Source organism: Erithacus rubecula (genome assembly GCF_903797595.1).
Source record: "Erithacus rubecula genome assembly, chromosome: 6".
Classification (NCBI taxonomy): domain Eukaryota; kingdom Metazoa; phylum Chordata; class Aves; order Passeriformes; family Muscicapidae; genus Erithacus; species Erithacus rubecula.
In genome coordinates this window covers 52,652,189-52,668,668 of record NC_136688.1, presented here as the reverse complement: position 1 = coordinate 52,668,668, position 16,480 = coordinate 52,652,189, and positions in this window count along the sequence as shown.

Below are 16,480 nucleotides of genomic sequence, written 5' to 3'. Positions count from 1 at the left end.
GACCAAAGCTCTTCATCACTGCTTCTGGGTCCAGCATGGGCTGGATCAGCATAACATGCAAATAATCCCCCTTCTGAAAATACACCTTGTAAGTGCAATTTAGAAAATATTTCCATTGACTTTTTTTTTTGTTTCTTGTTGATTGATGATTTTTAAATGAGTAAAAATAATTTCTATTATTTTTAAATGGATGTTTATCTTAATTTTAGTTAGCTTGGTGTAGCAGCCTTACTGAACTGAGTTTGGACCAACAAAAGCAATCTGTCCCTCCTCTCTATCCAAGCACCAATCCTTCGCTCTGCTCAGCACAGTTGTGCTGGTTGCCAACATTCTCCTCTCCTGTACAGCCAGGAACAGGCCCCAGCCCTGCCCAGTCAACTGGAAAACAATAAGACCATTCATGTGCATGGTTATTCCCTGGCATAAATGTTTGCAGAGATACAGTCTGACTGGGACAGGCTTCTGTCGTTTGGATGGTTCTACAAGATGGCTTTTTACAATACTCGTGTTTTTAACCTGTTTATTAACCAGTTATAGGGACAGATTCTTAGCTGGAGCATGGCAGCGTTGCCCAAAACAGCTTTAGTTTGGCATCTTTGTTTTACACCAGCTGGAGAATTTTTCTTGTAGTTCTTTTTACCCACAGCATAGTCCTACATACCAACAGGAAATTTAATTTTACTGCTATGGAATTTACTAAAATAAAACCACATTTGTGTTACCACCTCTTTTCAGAATGTGCAGTATGGCCTTCTCCAGTCATCCTCTTTTTAAAAAAAAATCTTATTTTTATTATGGAGAGGAATTCGTACAACTATTTTTAATTTATGACCCTCATAACTTGTGGCAGGGGAGCAGGAAGAATTATCAGTGCAATAAAAGAATGGAGCTGGTTTAGTGTGAACATTGTCAGAATGTCTCATCTAGGATCTGTGTGGTATAAAACTTCGCTGAAAGAATTAAAACATACGCTTAAGTGATCTCGTTTTGGGGGGTTTAATTAGTAAAAGCTCGGCAGTGATGATGTCGTGCTGTCTGATGAGATTAGGTCAGATTATACATAGTTGTATGGTGTGGCATCTTAAATGGGAATCACCTTATGGCAAGTCGGAGCCATTTCAATATCACATTTAAAGAAATAGCTTCTCAGGGAAAGTTGATTGGTTTCATAAGAGAAGCAGCAGGGTTTTGAGGCCTCCTGTGTGGGAGAATGGGAACAACAGGCAGCTTGAGATTGTCTCTATTTCAGGTTTTTTTATTCCTCTTATTCGTTCAATTAATTTTCATGTTTGTGTGTATTTCTTATGAGAAAGGTTGCAAGCCTACTTAAACAGAAAAATGATTTCACATGGCCTGGAGAACCCAACACAACATGCATGGCCAGAGGGCTGTACTTTGCCCTCCCAACCATGAACAGATTCTTTCTCCTCTTCCTCTGTGGTTGTTATTATAATGCTAAGAGAGGAATTTTTGGTTGAATGCCAGAAATGCAGGATTTCCTTAAGCAGTTTTGCTGCAGTAACCACTTTTTCTTTTCTTTCCTCTTCCCTAGTACTCTACTCATGCACTTGCAGATTTTCAGATCCAGCCCAAGGTTTATTTTGCAAATACATGAATTGCACACTGTGCCATGCAGGTGATCCTCTGCTACCCTTTCTCAAGGGTCCACTTAGTCAGAAGATTCTTTATAGAACTTCTCCCATTTGTTCAATTTTCTGCATTTTTTTCAGAAAATCCTCTTCATGTTTAGTTCACTAGGGCCATTTGATTAAAATTCAGAAGGATTACAAAAATCCTAATTCAAAATGAAACATCAGTTTACACTAAAGAAAACCAACATTGTCATTCAACAGGATCTCATTGATTTATGAACTATACAAGGTTGCTCCTTGCCTAAGAGACTTATTAATGCAAGACTTACAGACTCAGCAAGGGATGAATGGGAGCTTGTGGAAAATAAGTCATTCCTGTATGATTTGAGCAAATTCATACATTTTACTGGAAATCCAAGACCAATAATTTTTCTTTTGCTGATGTTATAAAGAAGAACATTTTAGGTAACATTATAATTGCATCTCTAAAGCAATCATTATTATTGCCTCTGTAGACAAGTGTTTGCTCTGCTGACTGATACTAGATCATGCCACTCTGGTTTAATGTAAAATGTCAGTTCTGCTTGAAACTGTCTTCTTGGTTTCTTACATTATCATTTTTGCCTGCAAGATGAAAAGCTTTGATGAAATATTTAATAGGTACATGTAAAAATATATAGTTCCCTTTACATTGAAGAATATGTCTTCAGTAATATCCAGTGTAGTGGCAAAGGCCTTACAGGAAGAGAGGGTTCATTATTCACTGTCCTTCAGGGAATAATTTATTGAATCACTTGGAGATTCACATATTTTCTGCCCTGTGAAGTTAAAACCATACTCCACTGTGTTGATTTTTAGTGATGCTCTTTCTCCACTTGAGAATGGTGGAAGAATGCTATGAATGTGAAAGAAAAGGTCAGCAGTGTCAGGAGGAGCCAGCCTGCTTTGATGGGATCAACTGTAGGGGCAGCTTTAGTAATTTATGGCATACAAGGCATCAGCTGGAGATTTATATGCTTGTCAGGCATTTTATGAGAGCTCATCAGAGTAATATTTATTTCTTTGGGGAAAACAGTTGTATTACAGCACCATTGGAGAATAAAAGCCACAAGCAGGAGACCAACAGAGCAGTATTTTTGAGATGTAGTAGTGGCTTCATTACATGCTGATTCCTAAAAGCTTCAGGATACTTTAGAATAATCTTCTTTAGTCAGCAGGTGCATGAACTGCCATGTGTTCCACATTCATTAAATCGTCTTAAAGCCCTGCAAAAAATGCACATTTTCTGACTGCACACATATAGCTCATGGCTGTTCTCACACAGAGATTATGAGTAGAAGCTCCATTCATTTTAGGTAAACAGAGTGATCATGGCAGAGACAAGCTCTCAGGTAAAATAATACAGATCTCTGTATCATTGCAACACTCCTGGCAAGATTCAGGTTCCCGGGTATTTCCATGCTGGGGAAATTAGTTCCCAAAAATGAGTTGTGAGAGGTTGAGATAGTTGATTGAGGAAGGCTAAGTGTCATTTGAACATAAAAGAGAGGTACCACAGACCTGATTATCTGCCAAGCAAGAAGCAACTGTTCATTTCCTGCACACACACAGGCTGCTTTGTTTAAATTGTCCAGAAGAGAATCAGAATGTCTCTCCCCTCTACCATGTTTCACAATCTTGCACAATTTTTTTGAGATTAAGAAAATTCTGAGCCCTTTCAACACCTGTACCTCTAGGATGGATGCTTTCTGGAAGATAATGGCACTATGCAGCTCCCTTTGTTAATAATCAGCTTCAGTGTTCGGGGTTGAATTGCATTTTCTGCAGGAAAAGCTTCAGCAGAAACAACTCTGACCTGACCACATCTGCCCATGCAGGCAGAAGGACCATGTAGCTTTCTGGCCAGATCTAATATCAGAGGGTGCAGGAGCTCTCAGAGGAGGGACCAGTCACCAGCTTTGACTGATGCCTTTCCTTTCCCTGTGGCAAAGCAGATTTGTGCAGTTTCTCCTTTTTTCAAAGACTCATACTCCTCCCTAAAAGCAGTTCCAGAGAGAAAAGGAGGTAGGTAACACCAGCAGCATCTCCAGGAAAAAACAGTGACTGCCAGACCAGTCAATGCTGGTCACACCTGCCCACAGGTTGAGTATTTAGGGATGAGAACAGATTATACTACTAAATCTCACTAAAGGATTTTAGCCTTTTTTTTTTTTTTTTTTTTTTTTTGTCCTGGGTCAGGCAGAATAGGTTCTGCATCATGTCAGTAGGCACAACACAGCACATCCCATCTCAGTCATGCCTACCCTCATCTTGACTTTGCCACTAGCTGCTACAGGTCAAATTTCTGCTCTTGGGATCTTGAACAAACGTCCTGGAGCTTTCCACCCACACACCATGAGTTAACTTTGAATGCAGAAACATTCAATAGCAGTGTATTTTGTCTTAATTTCTCATTCATTCCCAAGAATTATTTTCCCCACTCTACTAGAGACATTTCTGAGTACCTGGGTCTGAATATGCATCAGATCAAACACATGGTGGAGAACAGAGGAGCCAGCATGGCAGAGAGATGCCATGAAGAGATTCACCAATTGGTGTGATTGAGACTGGATGGTCAGCAAAACTCAAGTGCAAAAGAAAATGCAAGGAGAGAAAGAAAAGGACTGAGGACAGTACATGTAGGTCTTGTATGAGACTGAGAGGCAGCAACAACAGGTGGGACATAAGAATTGTCCCTCTTTACAGCTTTGCCTCTGGTTTTTGGTTCCCAAGTAGACTGCAACCATTTTGAATCAGGGGCTGTCTTAAATACTGTTTTTGTACTAGGCATTGAGCTTCACAGCACTCCTGTAATACAAATAATCATTCAACAAAAGCTGGTGTGTACCTGGCAAGGCTGTAAATCAGATCCCTTTAAGACCCAAGGTAAACTATAGATAATGTCTTACAGGAATTTATCTAAGAATACAATAAACTGAGGAGGAGAGAGAATTGATGAAAATAGTTAAGGTTGATGACATGGTCTATAATTTCTTTCTTTGTTGGACTGGTAATAGCTGAGCAAAAAAACGATCACATTTATAACAAGTCATCTTATTAGCACAAGGAGAAGATGAAAAGGAAATCCTGCAGTGTGTAGTTTGACTGGTCCTGTGATCTGTTGTTGAGCCATGAGCTGATTGCTGGGGACACGTCTGGACAAGGAGAGGAGCTGAGGTTAACACACACTGTGGAGAGCAACCCATGCCCTGTCACAGTGAGCTCAGCAAACCCTATGCAAATGTCTTCTGCAAGGCTTTCAAGGGAGGAAAATAAGCAATACAATACTGTACTGGGGCACAAAAGGAATTTCGAAACTTCCAGTTAATACCTGAAAGCATTTTGGACTCTGCCTAGAGCATTGGCCAATAATTTGCCAGGTTACTTTGTTCCACCCTGCAGGATAAAGGATCACGCAGAGGAGGTATGGCTTGGACTTCCTTGCCCTTACAGATCTGCCTTTGCAAACAGAAATGGGCACAGCACCTTTCAAAGAGATGGCATTTCCTGCTTTAAGTAAATAACACAACCCTCCAAACCAACCAACCAACCAACCAACCAACCATCCAACAAAAAAAACCCCAAAAACAAAATACCCAAACCCCAACCAACTCTCCCAAATAGCCATCCTTTAAAACATTTTCTATTTTCTTACAGAAAAGAGGGATGGGATTGAAGGACCAGAGGGACTGCATCAGTCCTAGTGCCCACAAGCCCTTTGCACAGGGAATATCAGGAGGGGTTTTGTGCTGGTGGGGAGCCCTCAGAGCAGCAGGGAGCTTGAGCCCAGGAGTGCCAGGAAGAGAGAAGTCTCCCTGATGTAACATAACTCACAGGAAGGTGTTTCAGTCCCTTCACAGCCCTAGTCACAGGTTAGGTCACACAGAAAGATGGCAACAGTGGCTGCAGTGATGTCACTGATCAGGCAGTCCTTACAGTGCACTTTTGGAGCTCTCTGCCTTTTCTGTGCTGCTCTATTGCAGTTAAGCAATTTTCTTCCTTCTCTGAGCTACAACTGGTTAAATTTTTAACATTAGAAACACTTAGAAAGGATTGTGTATAGAAACCAGCTTATAAAAACATTATATGAAAGATGCTTGCTGTTGGAAAATAAATTTAATAATGCCATTGGCTTAATAAAAGTACCATGCTGCCTTTCAGACTAATTTAAAATTTGAATTGTAGCCATTTTAGCTTTAACAAAATCGATAAGGCCAATTGGTATGCTGTGTCAGTCATTGCCTGTTTTAATCTTTTAAGTAAGTTTGGCAGCCAATAGCATCTGGGAGGTTGAGTTCACCCCTGAAGATCCTTTAGGATTTCAGTGGGATTTTCATATTGCTGCAGTCTTGAACAATCAAGTCCTAAATCAGTCACAAGTGCATTAAATAGAACAGGGGAATAAGCTGGCATTTGGCTCTAGTTTACATTTAAGATGGAGCTTACTTCAAAAACACTTGAATCACGTGGTGGAAATTGTAAAATTGTTGATGATGATGAGAAAAGGACTGAGGTGTTCAATAAATATTTTTGTTCTAAATTTGGAAACAAGAAGAATCGTCCACAAATGTCGTGAGGACAATGCACTTTCCATCCCATTAGTAACCAAGGAAGCTATTAAACAGCATTACTAGAGATAAACATTATTACCTTAACAGGTCCAGACAACTATCATCTCCAGAACTGAAATGAATTGGCTCAAGGGATCTTTGACCCACTCCCACTTAATCTTGGAGGGCTACAAATTTTAGAAGACTGGTGGAATGCTGCATTTTAGGTAAAATATTTTAAAAATCACTAGGACAATGTAAGTAATTCTATGCCATCTAGCCAGCCACTCTGGGCAAAGTTAATGAAATATTAGTATAGAAGTCAGCAATAAAGAATGTCAGTGGAAATAATAGGAGTCAACATGATTTACTGGGAAAAAAATATTGTGAAAGAAGCTTGATTTTGTCTTTTCCATAAACTATTGGCCTGGTTGATAACAGCTTCTAAACAGATATAAGATTGTCTTTTGCAGACTGCTTTATTGTTTGCAATAATTATCACAGTAAGTAATAACATTAGCATTAAGATAGGTGAATTAAGAAGTGACAAACTGGCAAGTCTTAAGTGAAATACAGGCCTCAGTAAAGACTTGGCAAGAAACAGAATGAACCAAGTTTGGATACTGCAGCCAGCATCACTCTGCTGCTTCTTCTAAGGTGTGTGCTTTGTGTAAAACTGACTCCTGCTAACAGCATGGGAATGTCTTGCTTTGTAGGAGTGCCAGCTGAAGCTGGTTTTGTACCATTGCCTTCTCTGCTACTGGCTATGAAAAATATCATTGTATAACTGGGCTGCAGCTGGTCCCTCAGGGTTTAGGAAACCCAGAGTGGTGCAGGGCAGGAGCTCAGCCCTGGGGACTCCCTCTGAGCTGTGCAGAAGGGATGAGCTGCTCAGACAGAGAAGCAAGCTGACCTGAACTGCTCCACTCTTGTGCCCATGCAGAGCCCCCAAATGTCCCTCCAAGCCTCTCAACTCAGGAAATCCCTCACTGGCTGGATTTGGGTCCTGTCCTCCTGTGCATTGCTCCTGGACACTTCCCAGCCCCTGTGCCACCATCTTCATGGACCGCCTGGAGAGCAAGAGGCTCAGCAATTCTGGTTTTCAGTCGCCAAAGCAGTTGTGCTGGGAGTATTTAGCACATCTGAGTGTTTCATCTGTGCTCTGATTGCTTTTTTTAGACAGCATTAATTAAAAAGCTGAGAAGTAAACCTGAAGATGCTGACATTCTTACACAGCACAATTTCACATCCCTGAGAACTTACATTCCAAATTCCTCATCTGAGGAGGAAGAAGAGAAGGAAAATCTTTGAACATCCTCATTTAGTAGAAACAGATCCCTCAAAATCTCTTTATGTTAGCTGGGGTTGTGACTACGTCCATTTATTCAGTTCTGTGTAATTATTGCTCATGCCTTCTGCTAATTATTTTACTATCCATGAAGAATTAGAAAGCCATTAACCTGGAAGAGAAAAAGACAAAAGCCTGGCCATGTGAGAAAGACTTTGAACACCAAATTCATTCACCAGTTAGAAACAAAAGTGCGTGTTCAGAAAGTTAATTAACAAAAGGTCTGTCTCAAGGCAACTTCTGCTTACTACTAATGGGTATCATGAAAATTCATAAACTCACAGCTCCCAGTGGGAGGATTTGCTGACTGGAGACTGCTGTGTGGGACCATGTGTCTCTGTTCCCTTGCAATGGGAAGGTGGGGGATGGCCAGAAAAGCCCCTCATCTGTGTAAAGGGGTAAATTCCTGATGAGCTCAGCAAGGAAAGCTTTCACATGCTGGGTCTGTCAGGAATACACATCACCCTGTGTTCAGGGAAAGGTTTAAACGGCAGCCTTCACTATTTGAAGAAAAACTGAAAGTTCTTGAGCCAGAATTAGCATTGCCAACTGCATTTCAGGCAGCACTTTTGCTTTGCTCTTGATGTGAATCAGGAAGGTCCAGATGAAAGCTCAGGGACCTGTTCCCATTGAGGGCAGCCATGTGCAGGCAGAGCCTGTGTGTGATGAGACCCAGGAAAAGTGATGACTTTCCTCTTAATGTATCTTGTGCCTCTCTGGCCACAGTCAAAATGAATTCCTGGAGGAAAATGCAAAAATACCTACTTGCCCTGGGCACAGCCTGACTGCCAGAACCTGCCTGAGGTGTATGTGGTTTCCCTCTTCTAAACAGCCTTTTGTGAATCTGCCCAGCCTCTCCTTAAACTCACAACTGTTTTATCATTTGCAATATAAATTGCACAAAAGAGATATAAGGCACATGGAGTCATGTTCTGCCTTCTTTTACCAAGGCATAGTGAGCTCCCTGATACTGGCAGACACAGAGGGGATTTAGGAGATCTGTATTGGAGGGGCTGAGTGCATTTGGAAGCTGTTATAGATCAGCTAGCACAGAGATATTCTTCAGGCCTCTATGCAATTAGTGTGATTTCTTGGCACTGAGCTTTAGTGATTCACCTGAGTTGAGTCATGCACAAGGCAATGTGGCTCTGGAGGGCTTCCCACCACAATTGGTGTGCTCAGCAAGTCCAGCAGCTGAATACAAGGGATCTTGCAACTGCTAAGCCTTCTAGGGTAGAGGGGAGACTTAAAAGAGATTAAGCAATTGCCTGCACTAATCAGAACCATAGACTTTACAAATCAGTCCTGGCTCAGTTGCTGGAGAAAAGCAGCTTCTGCACTTGAAGGGAGTCTATAAGGCTGGTTTTGGGAGACAGGACTGGGTGTTGGGAAGGTAGGATGGATTTGCACAAAAATGACAGAAGCCAAAGAGCCAAAAAGCAACACAGAAGTGACTCCAGAGCCTATCTTCCTGCAGCAGGCATGGGGCAAATAGTACAGGCTGGGTGAATGAGTAAAAACCTGGTTAGAAAGGCAAAAGAAAAGGCAGAGATACCATAAGGCACCAAAAGCAGCATCACTCAGGATCTAGGGAGGAACCTGTCAGTCACTGCTGCAGGTGGCATTGCCAGTTAAAACAGAGTGGAAGAACACACAGAATTCCTCAGCACCCAATCCAATGCTCATCCCAGTCAGGAGCTAAGCTGCTGCTCTTTTCAGCAGGGCATCATGGAACAGGGCAGGGGGGTGCAAGGTTTTGCATAAGGTTGGATGAATAATTTTGGCTACACCTCCACTCACCACTGCTCTGCAGCGGTTCTACAATGTAGAGTACTATTTAGAGGGTTTTTATGGACCAAATGACACATCATTTGGCCCCACCTGTGTCTATTCATGCTATCTGTTTGCTGCAATGCTTATGCTGTCCATACCATCCCTGTGAATGGCATAAACTGAGCATAAAACTGAATGTTGCTAGTGTGCTCTCCAGGTGGGATTGCAGTAGGTTGCTCAGAGGACACAGGAGCAAGGCAGGGCAGGAAGTGAGCAATCAGTCCTGCAAGTCCATGGGCAAATGTCCACACACACATTCCCAACGCACAGAACCACCCCAGCTGCAGAAGAGAGGGCATCAGCCAACAAAACTTGCCAGCTTGCAATTCAGCATCTTGAATGGGCAAAATCCTTGGTGCTATTGACATGCTGGTTTGATTTTCAGTGTCTGTGTTGCGTGAAATTATCTTGATTTTATGATTTGATTAAATCACAGGTCGGCAAAAGAAGTAAGCTCAAAATTTTGGGGTATGCCCAGCAGTTCTCTTTAAGGAATAGAATAGAATAGAATAGAATAGAATAGAATAGAATAGAATAGAATAGAATAGAATAGAATAGAATAGAATAGAATAGAATAGAATAGAATAGAATAGAATAGAAATAGAATAGTTGTAAGGGATCTGCAATGTCATCCTGTCCATTGTTAATATTTACCTATAAAAAGCTGTGCCTGTTCTCCACAAAGCCACCTCCCTTGTCTAGTAGATATGCCCAGTACCTCACACACAGGACCAGACCAAGCAGAATAACCCAGGTGAGGTGTCACCCACCTCTCTTCTATGGCCTTTGTTCTGGAAATCCATCCCCACCTGTTACATCCCAGGAGTGGACCCACCACTACCAAGGCCATGGCAGCTGGTGGATCTCAGTCCTCCTGCTCTCAGTGAAGATACTGATGTGTTCTCCTTCCCAGTCATTCCCAAGTCTTGAGTAGCTGTTTGATGGCAGAAACTCTGTTGTTACTCCATAACCTCATGCTCACAGCAACAGAATTTCCTCCCTTTCTCCTACTTTTTCCACCTGTGCTCTACTGGGACCCATCTCCCCTGTACTGAAAATGATTTTCCAGTTGTCTTATTGTGGAAGGCAACTGGAAAATCTTCTCCAGCAGCTTCTCCCAAGGATTTCCTTGCTACTCACATTGCCCTAGCCAGTTTCTTACCTCACCACAACATTTCTACCACTTCCCATCTGAGGGCATAATTTCCTAAATGGCACTTTATCAATTGCTCTGAGAGACCAGGCAAGCAGTGTATGGATGCAGTACATCTTATCTGGAAGATCAGTTCTCTTATCAAAGGAAGCTAACAGGTTAGGCTGGCATGGTGGACTTTGGGTAAGCTCTGTTGGATCTTATCTCATTTTCTGTTTGCTCCCATGTTGGATAAGTGCTTATCCCTTCTAAGCTTCTTTAAAGCCTTTCATCCCACTGAGGTGAGATTACTCCAACCTGTGTCTGTCCTGATCTAACCCTTCCTCTCTACTTCTTCCAAATTTGTGCACAGATGGAGTGTGCTACTTGTCCTAATATGTGTGGCTTTCCAGGTTGGAGCATGTGTGCTGCCTTCCTTCCTGCAGAAGGTTTCTGCAGTGTTCCACTGCAAGCTTTTAGCCAACAGCAACAAACAAAAATAACCCAACCACCCCAATAACAGGATGGCTCCAGCACTTCAAGAAAGAGAGGAAAGATGAGGAATCAGGGGATGTAGGGACACAACAAGGACTAGCAGTTTTAAACTGAAGGAAAGGTAGATTTAGATTAGATATCAGGAAGAAATTCTTTATTATGAGGGTGGTGAGGCCCTGGCACAGGTTGCTCAGAAAGGTTGTGGATGTCCCATCCCTGGGAGTGTTCAGGGCCAGGCTGGATGGAGCTTGGAGCAACTTGGTCTGGTGGAAGGTGCCCCTGCCCATGGCAGGTCCCTTCCAACCCAAACTAACCCAAACCAAACCAATCTATGATTCTGTGATGCTGAGGTGCAGTGGGGTGGGGAAGGAAACCGTGGCCTCATTTCTGCTCTTCAGGCTTTGGAAGGTAGCACGCTGTCACTGGCCATGTGTCCACCCACCTGCAATAATTATACAGCTCCCCAGCATCTTTTAGATGCACACTCAGGATGACTAGTTGATCCCATCCTGAGGCAGTGAAATTAAACTTGTTTTTTCCATTTTACAGAAAAAAAAATAAGGGACAGGGGGACTAGATCTGGTCATATAATATCATAACAGCATAAATACATATAATAGCCATATAATGACTATTTAAAATCTTTAGTCCCACTCTTCCTTATTTTTCCAGCATTCTATCTACTGGAAATGCATCCCCTGACACCCTAGGAGTGGACCATGGCAGCTGCTAGATCTCAGTCCTCCTGCTCTCAATGGATGCACATTTTTTTACAGTGCAGTGAAAATCAAAATGTGTTTTTGGTTTCTCAGTGCACAAAAATTGCTTACTGTTACCAAAAATATAAAATAGGTTTCACAGAAAAAGAAAAAAAAAAAAAAAAAAGAAAAGAAAAGAAAAAACCCCACAGCTTCAAAGGTGGTTTCACTTACCTTTTTTAGCAAAATACATGTATACTCAAAACACGCCCCTTATAGAAACTACTGTAATCTACAAATGCATAAAACAAATTTTAAATTATTTTAAGGTGTTTGCCTACAGAAGGTCTTCCATTTTTGATATACCTGGCCACATCAGTACATTTAACATGATGAAATGGCACTTAGCTTCACTGAGGATTCCTAGGTGAGAGCTGCCCCATCTCCTCACAGGCTCAGCCCATGGGGTTTCGGTGCTGTCACCTCCTCCTGAAGCCAGCCTGGAGTGGGGACAAGCACTCCCTGCCTGTGCTGGCATTCCCTCCCTGGTGATGCTTTCAGCCCGAGCTGTCTTTGCTGCTCTGCTCCGCCAGCACAGTTTTCCATGAGGCAAGGTGTGAGTGTTACCTTACATCCACACTAGAGGATGCTCTTGGGCCAGCAGTGAGACACAAACCCCTCTCCCTTCCCAACCCGCGCGGCTTCCAGGCTCACCAAGTATTTCAAGGCTTAGCCAAGGCTTAGGCGGTGTTTCAAGGCTTAAAAAGATAAGAAGAAAATGTTCACACGGACAAAAGTGTAATGCAATGACAAAGTAGTGACAAAACTACTTACCCTGCTTTTGCAGTGCTATTACTGCTCGATATACATTTCAAACCAGCACGGGAGCAGAAAGGAACATCCAGAAGTTGTTTGCTGGGGTGTTTTTTCAATCACCTATTTGTGTTTGTTATGTGGGACATAAAGCTCCAGGGTGACGCTAAGGGAGAATACAGGGGAGCTGAAGAGGGGCTTTTCACATGGGCAGGTAGTGCCTGGTCAAGGGGGAATGGCTTTAGACTGAAAGAGGGCTGGTATAGATTAATAGGAATAAAATCTTGACTGTGAGAGGGGTGAGGCACTGGGACAGGTTTCCCAGAGAAGCTGTGGCTGCCCCATCCCTTGCAAATCCTCATGTCCTTTTATTGTAGATAACAAAGAAGGAAATTAGGAAATTTGGGGTTGTTATGCATTTCTCTAGCACTTTGCAGATGCACCCACCCCACCACAGCACCCATCTCCCAACAGGCAGGAGCTCCCAAGGCTCAATGAATATTCTGAATTTCAGCCCCTCCCACTGGAACAAGAGAATTTCTGCAGATGTTTGTGTTTGTAATAAACAGTTGTTTATAATGGCAATAATCTCTTGCTCTGCCATGGTTTTTTTTTTTCTTATTTGATAGACTTTCTCTAAAATCCCCCTTTTTGCAAACTGCCTCATTTTGCAGGATGAAACTCATTGTGGCACACAGGAACAAATCTAGTCTAACAAAACACCTGGATGCAAGTTGAGACTGTCCAGTGAGATCCAAACTAATAATAAAAATGGATTTTAAACAAAGGGCTTGATATTTCAGAGGAGGGAATTTTTTTGGTTTTTAGAAATGGTCCTGGCATTCTCAAAACAAAAGTGAAAGAAAAACAAGCCATTAAAAACCACATTAATTTGAACACAATGTGTCTACAGGAGGCTGTGCCCATCATAACTGTACTACAGCTCCAGCTCAGGTGGCTCTTCAGGGGCACCTGAGAGGCTACAGCCAGGAGAAACCTTTCCCAGGAGCAAGGCTTGCTCCATCCTTCAACCTTGCCAGCCCATCCAGCAGAGTTTATTTCATACACAAAATTTCCTGTCTGAAGGGAAGGCACATTTTGACCTCTCGCACAGCACTGTTACCCATCAGCTGGAGTGATGAGGAAAGCCACCAATGCTTTTGCTGCCCACACACAAAATCATCAAGCCCAGTGCATCATAGTCCTGGTATGGCCCCAAGGAGGAAGGTAACAAACTGAAACTGCTGAAACTCCTCTGGTGGGGAAGTTTATGCTGCTGGGTGAACTGGTGGTAGGAAAATCAATTATGAAAGCAGGTTAACAGCATAACTGGTAGTCATGATCCCCACTTGGGACTGCAGGTTGCAATTCAAGACCTTGCTGCAGACCAGAGAGCATCTTAATCACTCAAACTGAAGCTAAAACTCCTGATCTGAATTTCAGACATCTCATTCAAATTTGAACCTTTTTCCTTGAAAAATCTGCTTTCCATATAAATCCCCAGACACCTTTTCCTCCCCCCAAAAGACATGTGAAACGTTTGGCCTAAGCAGCTCCATGTGGTAACAAATCCCAAAGGCTAATTGTGTGGAAAAGCATTTCCTTTCATCAGATTTAAATTTTCTGCCTTTTAGCATCGACTGCACCCTTTTTCTTGCATCATGGGAAAGCAATGTTTAATGCACAGAGCTGGAAAGAGCCCAAGACCACCGAGTCAATGCGTGAAGGCCAGCGGGCTGCCAGCAGCTTTAAACAACTGTTGATCATCACCACCACCACCAAATTCCAAACAGATTACCCAAAAAGGTCAAGGCCAAACCCCTATTTCTAGGCTAGAAAAACAGATTCTTCCAACTGTTGTTATGGTGAGGAATTCAGCTCATTTGCAGATGACAGGCAGAGTGGAGCTGTCAGTCACGGGCAGGGGGAGAACACCCAGGGCTTGGGAAGTTGTACCTTTCTGTTTTGCCTGGGTAGGTGCTAACACTGCAAGCAGCTTTTCAGAAGAAAATTGCAAATCAATCCTCTATTATTTTGAAACAAAGCAGTAGTTATTCTGACTTGCCTCAGCAGCATCTCTGGGGAGGGAGTTGTCTGAACAACTGAGTTGTGAGTAAGTTGTATGAAGGGCTGCTGAGAGAGCTGGGGGTGTTTAGCCTGGACAAAAAGAGGCTCAGGGGAGACCTTATCACACTCTACAACTTTCTGAAAGGACCCAGGAGAGGGTCAGCCTTTTCTCCCAGGCAACCAGTGACAGGATGAGAGGGACTGGCCTCAGGCTGTGCCAGGGGATGTTCAGGTGAGACATCAGGAAGGATGTTTGAGCATTGCAATGGGCTGCCCAGGGAGGAGGTGAAGTCACCATCCCTGGATGTGGCACTCAGTGCCATGGTTTAGTTGACAAGGTGGTGTTGGGTCAAAGGCTCAATGACCCTGGAGGTCTTTTCCAGCCTTGATGATTCTGTGACTCTGGGATGTCTTTGCAACATCAAGAGGTTTCCACCTTCATCCCCAACTTCACTTTGTCCTCCCAAGCATCTGCAGGGCTCCTGGAAAGTTTCCTGCCTTTGCATGAGGGCTTCTGTATCTGGGCTCTGCAGAGCTGAATTTGCCCCTGCAAATTCACTGCCCCTGCACAGTGGCACAGGGTTTGGCTGGACCAGGCAGAGGATGCCCTTGTACCTCCCTTGCAGCCCAGCCACTACCACCAGGGATGAAATAACTAGCTGATAATCCAAATGAAATTGCAATTAAAAATTAAGAATTACCCCCCAAATCCTTTGCTGTAGCAATGTATAGGGCAAGCTTACAGCAGATTAGTTGGCAGCTCCCAGCTATCCCCTACTCATGTGCATAAACTCCACTTTTCCAAAACAGCTCTTCCTGTAACCTGCATGCTCAGATAAATCAGCACTGCTTTGCTCCCTTCTCTGAGAACACATGGTGTGCAAGGGGCAAATGCTCATCAGAGGCAAGAAAGTCTGGGATAAACCCCCTTTTTATTTTCTGTAGATTTCTGTTTTATTTTCTGTAAACAGAGGGCTGGAAAGAAGTCAGCTCAGAAAATACCTGGCTCAGAAATCACATGAAAAAATGGTGTTTGGGGAAGTTATCTGAAGGGCAGCAGCCTGCCCATGGCTCAAATCTTCTTCCATTTAAATCAATAAACATGAATTTCAGATAAACTACTTAGCAGAGATTTCTTCACAGATCCTTCTTTCAAAATATTTGGGTGAAAGAAAGTACTGTTATGATTTTTTGTAGTTTTGTGGCCAAGAAAATGTAACCAGGTTATTATAGTGGAAGTAGTGCCATTTGTATCATCATGAGGAGAATCTCAAAGTTGGGGTTGAGGCAGAGATATGAATATGCAATTTTGGGGTAAAGTTAGAAAATACACATTTGGCTCTACAATATAGTCAAACATAGGAATAAGTAAATTTGAACATAGGAATAAGTAAATTTGAAAAGTCAGAGTTCTGAGATTTTTGTTGTTGTCGTCGTTTCTGAGGGTTGGTTTTTTTTTTTTTTTTTTTTGCTATTCATATTTGAAAATGTCTGAATTACAGTTTTGAATACAATCTCTTTAATAACTGGTCTGATTTCCTCAAACCAAATTTACTCAGATAAAAAAACCAAAAAACCTCTACTTTATCCATCCTCACAGTCATCTCAGCTTTACAAAAGCTTCCACACTAAGTTCAACATGAACATCTCTTCTATGCAAGTCCCACAGACAGTTGGATGGACTGGTTTGTGGGTTCATAACCTCAGCAGTTAAAGTTTTCCTTAAAAACAATTTTTCTGAAGAGCTCTGGAACAGCCACATTAGTTGCCTGCTGTACACAAGCTTCAGAGCAAGGTCTGTTTGCATTCACATCTCATTAAAGGCAATATTGATGAGTTAATGAAAAGTAGAAGTGGAGAAACACTTGGCAATAATGCAGGGACAATCTGAAATTGAAATAGAAATTTCAATA